Below are 7,386 nucleotides of genomic sequence, written 5' to 3' on the forward strand. Positions count from 1 at the left end.
CTCTGTGATTGTCAACATTAACGCCAACCACATTTTTATAAACGACCTTTATTTTCCATTAATTTGGTAACAAGCAAAGAAATTGCAAATGTTTATATTGTGCTAAACAAGGGTGTCACAGAACGGACTTCATTCATATTATAACAATAATAATAATAATAATAATATAATCGCTCCATACCTCACTAATAATAACAACAATCATAAAAATAACTTAGATTTATAACCCTGACGGGGATGGGAAGGGATTCCAAGATGGCTGCTACCAACCGCAGACATGTTGCTGCACTTTTGTGTCAAATCTTATGTAGAGCTAACAATGGCTAACCCACACATACACTAACATCCAGGTTCTTCTACAACTTTGCAAACAGTGCATGAAGTGGGTCTGTACTGCCTGTACTGTGGCTACTCAGTACAGGCAGTACTGTGTACAGTAAAGTACACAGTACAGTAGACAGTACAGACAGTACAGTACAGTATACAGTACAGACAGTACAGTATAGACAGTACAGTACAGACAGTACAGTACAGTATAGACAGTACAGTACAGTACAGACAGTACAGTACAGACAGTACAATGGGGTGAACTACAAAACACAAGTAATAATCTTCCTGTTGAGAAACGTTTGTAAATGAAAAAGGAAATATATGAAAAAACACAAGGAAGCACAAATATGTGACTTGTATAACGAGATTCCAGATCATCACTGTTATTATTAGGTGTTGTTAACATCTTGAGGTCTGTTGGGCTCATGCTGCCTGATTATCTATAGATTCCTTCATATGTGTTTGAACAAACCTATGGTGTGTGTTCCAGTAGTTGGTCATTTGCTTCCCAGCCTTGTTCTGCTGCATCTCCACATAACATTTCATCATGCTCAGGGTTAGATGCAGTGAAGCAGGATAAGTCAGAGAGATCACTGTTCCTCCTCTTCACTCTCACCTTCATCAAGATCATCGCTTGTATCTGTTTTGGGAAGAAGACAACAGAGGTGATCCTTTCATCAGTCAGCCATAAGAAACCAAACTCAAACTTCTCTTTTTTTTCTTTGTTTCATCATCACATGAGCTCTGCCTGAGGTGTTTTCCCTCTCTGTCTAACCCATTCATTCTCCTCTCCATACATTCTCCTCTCTCAACTTGATTGAGGATCTAATGGATCTTTTTTTACCAAACTCACACAAGCATAAACTGACCTCAGAGTCTCAAGTGCACAGTCCGAACTTTCCACGAGTTCAGACAGAGGCTTTAAATGCACATCTTGCAGCTTGTTGGAGCTCAGGTTGAGGACTTTAAGATAGGAAGGGTTGTACTTGAGAGCTGAGGCCAGAGAAGAACAACTGACCTCTGACAAACTGCAGCTCCTCAGTCTGAAGAAAGAACGGACACAAGTATCAAACCCAACAATGCCAGACTGTAGATCAGTTAAAAATCCTAAAAACATGCGTTCATCTCCAGCAAGGACATTTCTAAAACCTCCGTATTTAACAGAGTAGTGTGGTGTGTTCACTGACAGTAGTGTGGTGTGTTTACTGGCGGGACCAGCAGCACAGACGCGGCTGTACTGTCTGTTTTAAAAAAAAATTCTAAGTGTTTGTCCATTTTTCAGATCATTATACTATTGTTTTCCATACTTTAGTCAACTAGCCCACGTACTCATTTTTGGCATGTAATCTTGTTCAAACTTAACATATTCCACACTACCCTACGTCTCATGACCAGATTTGTGATAGGCAGCAGGCAGCTGTGTGATAATGAGCAAGTACAGTAAGCAGTGCACTGTATATTTATCATTTATTTATTCAAGGCTCCAGAATATAAAGGGATATTGCTCAGTATAGTGGTGTTATTAAGGGCTTGCATGGTTTATCTACATCAATGGGGCGAGTTAGCACAGTATCTACGCACGGATTGTAGTGGGCCAGTCTGGACCAACAAGTCCAGGGCCAAATTTTTGTCCCAGTCCACCCCTGTGCTCCGCTCATGCTTGGTTATTTCACGTCACCTGTCATTATTCTCAGCTGATGCTGATTTCATTGTTTATTGGTATAGAAATAGAAATAGAAAGATGCTTGTTTCATGGAAATGGAAAATAAGGGGACATTGGAGGAAAACAATGGGACACTAAGGAAGAACCTGGTTGTGATTTGTAGTATAGGCTACAAGCTGATTCTAATGATTGACTTACACCAAAAACAACTGGGGCCTCATGTACAAAGATTTGCATGGATTTCCTACTGAAACTTGGTGTACGCCAAAACCCAGAAGCTGTCGTACGCACAAATAAATTCAGATGTATCAAAGGCATGTGCGTAGGCATGGATCCAAGCACGTGTCTTTTGTACATCCCAATCAACGTGGAAGTGAGTGCCCATGAAGGAGACACAGATCATCCCCATGGTAAATATGCTGAACTCATAAATCTTGTAATTATACTGGTCATACAATTGGCTGCTTACAATACACATAGGTCGTGCGTAAAGATGCCAGGATATTAAACACTTTGACTCATGTTTAATTACAGTGTTTTTATTATTTCTCAATAGACGAGAAGCCAGGAGAGGGCACAGACTCCTCCACCGGCCCCGGTGTCACCACCGGCTCCACTGCCAGCTGCTGATGTCCGCCCGACTGGGCGTGTCCTCACCCGAGCTGTGCTGGAATCACAGGAGGAAATAGTGAGAGCCATCGGTGGTATAAATGATCGTCTAGATCAACTAATTAATGTACTCAGTGGTATAAGCAAATCAATAAATGCACTTGTGTACAAGTAAATTCTGTCCTTGCCTCTTTACATGCTTGAAATCACATTCTGCCAGGCCCCTATGGCTTCCCGAGGTGGGTTGAAGTTGACGGGTCCAGCATCTGGTTCCTCCAGTGGGGGGATGTTCTGCTCTAGGGCCGGCCGCAGCTCTGCACACAACTCCAGCAACACTGGCCTTGGTAAACGATCGTTCCCTAAATACTCGCTCACGTCAGATTGCACCATTTGCAAGGTCCTCTAACAACGCTAACGCTGCCATTGTTAATACCATTTTCTTCATCATGCTTTTATATCCACCCATATAATTGCAAACACAAGTGTGTCTCTGATGTGCACATCACTCTATGACTAACTGTTTTCACGTTATTAACAGTTTCCCAGTATCACCTCTAAGTGTCGCCAAAGGAACAATAGCTGTAGAAACATGCGTACGCCAGCCATGAAGTTGGCGTGGGGCACCGCACATTTCCACGGTCATTTCACGCTTTATACATCTGAACGTGAGTGTGGAAAAGGACGTACGCAACCTTTGTACATGAGGCCCCTGCTCTGCCATCACTAGTTTGTGTGTTTGTGGCACGGCAGTTTCATGCAGCCATGCTATGACGACCCCCCCACGAGGAGGAGGAGCTATGAAGTCATGACCAAATCCAGTAGAGCCGAGTAGTGCTGGAACTGGAAAATGTAAAAGCGCCTGAACACTGGTCACTTTCAACACATGTGAATGTTGAAGTGAACATAGATAATGTAGGGGGGAGCAGGGTGATGTGGGACATCGGGTAATGTGAGACACCCCCTATATCTAGGCAACGGAACACATTTGTGGTCATGTGACCATTATGTTTTCAAGCCCCTCCCATTCCCCCCTTGTCAGGAAGGAGAAGTTGGTGCTGGTCCAGTATGTAGTATGTTTTTACATACATACATGTTGATGAACTTCCAACATATACAACCATGTGATTGATGCTAGTTGAAGATTAGCCTGAATTGCTAAGAGATGTTGTTTTTTCTAAAAAGGTGGCAGTGGGGTAAAGTGAGACAAATGCTCTCTCCCCACCATGAAACACAAGTTAAGTTTAGTCTTAAACATATTTTAGTGTAATATTACATTACATATGTTTTATTTTTAATGTCATAAACATTGTAGAAAAGCCATCATGCCAAGAAACTACACCAGGAAGACAACCTGGGGCAATTCAGGCTAATCTTCAACTAGCATCAATCACATGGTTGTATATGTTGGAAGTTCATCAACATGTATGTATGTAAAAACATACTACATACTGGACCAGCACCAACTTCTCCTTCCTGACAAGGGGGGAATGGGAGGGGCTTGAAAACAACCCTCACAGAGATGGAGAGTGCAGCTGCTGAGGTCATGCAAGGAAAGAAGTCCCTAAGAAAAGCTGGAAGGGATAGAAATATTGACAAGACAACGCTACAAAGATTCATATAGAAAAAAGAGAAAGGGGTAGTAAAATCAGTAGCCTGGGGTGCAGTAGCTGAGGCAAAGAGAATGTCCACAGATGAGATGGAGGAGGAGTTTGCCAAACATCAACTTGAAACAACTAGCTGACCAGTTCCATGGCCTTGCTCCAGTTAAGTGTCATGAACTGGCATTTGAATACACAGAACAACAGCAATATCCCTGTAACCTTCAGGGCTGGAATGTAGAGTAGGTTGATGTTCTAATCCAGGTGTCCTGAGTCCCAGGCTGTTCTAGCTGGTTCTGATGGTCCTATGTTGTGAGCCTCAGACTGTGTATTAGCTGGTTCTGATTGTCCTTTGCTCTGACCCCTAGACACTAGCTGGCTCTAAAGGTTACTTTAAAGTGTTTAAAAACATGTGCTTAACTGACCAATTCCCATGATTCTGTTACTAGTCCAACATTAGTTTTGGAATGTGTGATTGTCAATCTCGCTGTCAGGATTCTAATTAATACAACATGTGTTGTTGTGGTAGTTTTAATGTGTAAAAAGTAAGTGGTTCACTTTACCCCCTTGATTTCTCTGGTCTATCTCTGTTTACCCCTAAACTGGGGTAAAGTGAGACACAAGACCACTTTTTTAAAAGCAATGATATTTTCATTGCCCTTTGTCCTGAAGACATTCTGATCATTTCCATAGCTAGGAAACATCCTGAATTAATGGGACATTTGTCAATTTTACTGATATATAATAATAAATAGAGGGGAGCACATGTAAAAGAATTATCACATTACCCCACTCTCCCCTACTGACCTGAAACTGAGAGAATAGTTCTGGAAATATGTATCAACAAGAAAAACACTTGTTTAATGAACATTAAAGTTCATTCAAGTGTGAGGATAATGAACTGACCCCAGATTTTCCAGTTTACAGTGTGGACTCTGCAGGAAACCACACAGCTCCTTCACTCCAGAATCCTGCAGCTTGTTGGAGCTCAGGTCCAGGATTCTCAGATGGGAGGGGTTGGATTTCAGGGCTGAGGTCAGAGAAGCACAGCTGGTTTTTGACAAACCACAGCTCACCAATCTGAATGAAGAATGAAACATAGACATACAAGATAACCACTCACAGTTTAACATGTGAACTCAGTTTGATTTGCATTTAGTCAAAATCAGTTGATGATTTACGCACGTCACTTAACACTGCTGCATCAAGCAATGCAAACTCAAACAGAACAAGCTAATTATCGCAAAACTATGCAACCCAAGGACAGGATGCAGCATCATGGTTTACACATATACTCCTTGAGGTTAATCTACGTCAGTAAACCCACCCCAGAATCTTCAGTTGGCATGTGGTTTCTTTGTTATTTGGAGCAAAGAAATGAAGAAAATATTCACATTTAAGAAGCGGAAACAATCAGAAATCTTGTTTTGATCATGAAAAAAGCTTCAAACCGATGAATCACCGATTCATTTAGTAGGGTATTTAGTAATAACAACTTTACATACATTTTGTGTAATAATAAAAAATAAAAAATATCAGGTGTGATAAATTGCAGCATGTTACAAATATGCTCCAGTAATTGACCCTGTTACACGTGTATATAGAGTGATTCGATGGACTGGGTCATGTTTAAATAAGTATGTGCCTCAGACTACATGATGTGCGTGTTTAAGGAAAAAGTGTCACACGGAATTTGTGCGTTTTTTATTATGCACGATTGTCGCAGATGCAGAAGCAGAGAGAGGCACAGTAATGGATTAAAAATTGTGTTTTTCTCAAGATGACGTCGGAGCCCGGTGATTGTTTTCAGTATGTCGCAGGAGCACAGCAGATCCCATTGATCTCTGTCCCCCTGTTTGTTTCTCCCAGTGCTGTGATAAAGGGCCAGACATGACTGATGGTGACTGGCACACGTGGATATTGCTTTTTTTTTTGGCAGAGGAAGAACGTTGACACACACACACACACACACACACACACGTTCACTCACACGGTGACACTGACACACACGCACACGCACGCGGCACAAGAGTGAGTGTGAGAACGAGTCTAAGATGAGAGGAGGCTAATAGTGTCGCACCTTTCAGCAGCCGATAAAAGGGGCTCAGTGGGCTCAAAAATATCAACATCAAACATAAACCTGCAATTAGAGGGTGTGTAAAACTGAACAGAATTATGGGTTCAATGGCAGATGTTTCCATGGTGAATCTCCATCTTCTTCTCTTTCATTCAAGTAATATTCCAGGTTCATGTTTGTTTAATTCAAATCAGCTACTTACTATTTAAACATTAGGGAAACATTTACTACTACTCGACTACATTGATGACGCCGAAGCCTAAAAATACATAGAATAAAATTCAAACACTCCGGAGGTGTCATAATCCTCGGCTGATAACAAAAAACCAACAGAGATTTTTTCAAAATGAGGCCAAGAGGAAAAAGCATAAACTAATGGAGAGTGAAGACATGTGCTTAGTGCATCATGGGAGTTCCTGCAGCACATTTTGGTTTCGCTGGTTCCACAAGAGAAGAGAAGAGAAAACTCTGCCTCCTATTCTATTTTAGAGACTTTAGGCAGTGATAAGGGATCTGGATCTGTTATATCGTGGTTCGATATTAGTTTTCTGTAAAATCATTTGTATAGACTTATTGTGGCATGCTGATAATAAGGAATCTTTCAAGTCTGGAGGTAAAATAGTTTTTCCACAATCCTTCTGAGACTGACAAACTCTCGCACTCATCTCAAGCGACACCCCTGTTATTGTGCCCAATGTTTTTAAAATACGAAAATACTATTCTCCAAATATCCAAATAACCCAGAAGAACAAGAACTGAATCAAAGTTAAAGCAGCAAAACTGTGATAGATATAAAAGCTGTAGCTTTTTTTTTTGTTTATTTTAACCATTAAAGTGCCAGAAAATGTCCTGTAACTAAAAAACAAACAAACACCAGATTTGGCGTGTTAAATTTGAAATTTGAACAGGTATTACCGTAATAACCACACAAACCGTTGTGTAATTACGGTAATGCAAAGTTACGCAAACGTGTTAGAGGGGTTGCGGCACCCATGTGGCCCCGAAGACTGAGTTTCATGTGGACCTCCACACTTTATTAAGCAAGTTCAAGTTGTGCTTTGTAGCATCTTTTAAAGTTGCTGTGTCCTTGTCATCGGTATCAGGACTTT

At 41.1% G+C, this 7,386-nt stretch overlaps 1 long non-coding RNA gene across 1 annotated transcript; it reads right to left on the minus strand.

Annotated features, from left to right (window-relative positions):
• Positions 1–539: 539 nt before the first annotated feature.
• On the minus strand, positions 540–5,548 carry LOC122785509. The gene is made up of 4 exons (XR_006362289.1): positions 5,528–5,548; positions 5,107–5,280; positions 1,200–2,961; positions 540–970 (listed from the first exon to the last, which is right to left on the minus strand). It is a non-coding gene; the product is annotated as an uncharacterized LOC122785509 (long non-coding RNA).
• Between the last annotated feature and the right edge of the window lie 1,838 nt (positions 5,549–7,386).

Source organism: Solea senegalensis, linkage group LG19, assembly GCF_019176455.1.
Source record: "Solea senegalensis isolate Sse05_10M linkage group LG19, IFAPA_SoseM_1, whole genome shotgun sequence".
Lineage (NCBI taxonomy): Eukaryota > Metazoa > Chordata > Actinopteri > Pleuronectiformes > Soleidae > Solea > Solea senegalensis.